Consider the following 401-nt stretch of genomic DNA (forward strand, 5'->3'; position numbering starts at 1 on the left):
CACTGGTAAGAATGTTCCACTCTGCAAACATTTAGGAATTGCTGAAGCATTGAAAGCTTCCTTTAGGTGCTGTTGGTCTCATTGTGCAATACCTTGAAAAGTTAGACCTTGTTAAACAAATTGTAAGTTTGAATTGTAAACTAAGTGCACGATTACTGTCGAACATCCTCACTGACCATGCGAACGTATATTTGTACTGAGGGATGTGAAATTTTTAGAGGGAGAAACTTGACGTTCCTCAATACACGTACTTTGTTGGTAATACCACACAGTTTACTATAGTTAAGCTTCTACCTTACGCACGTTGGTAAGGAGAGGGAGGGGAGCAGGGGCTGGATAGTAGTGAAGGGAGGAGCGGACAGGTGGGAAGGAAGATTGACAGGTGGGACAGGTCATGAAGA

This window comes from Chiloscyllium plagiosum, chromosome 29 (assembly GCF_004010195.1).
Source record: "Chiloscyllium plagiosum isolate BGI_BamShark_2017 chromosome 29, ASM401019v2, whole genome shotgun sequence".
Classification (NCBI taxonomy): Eukaryota; Metazoa; Chordata; class Chondrichthyes; order Orectolobiformes; family Hemiscylliidae; genus Chiloscyllium; species Chiloscyllium plagiosum.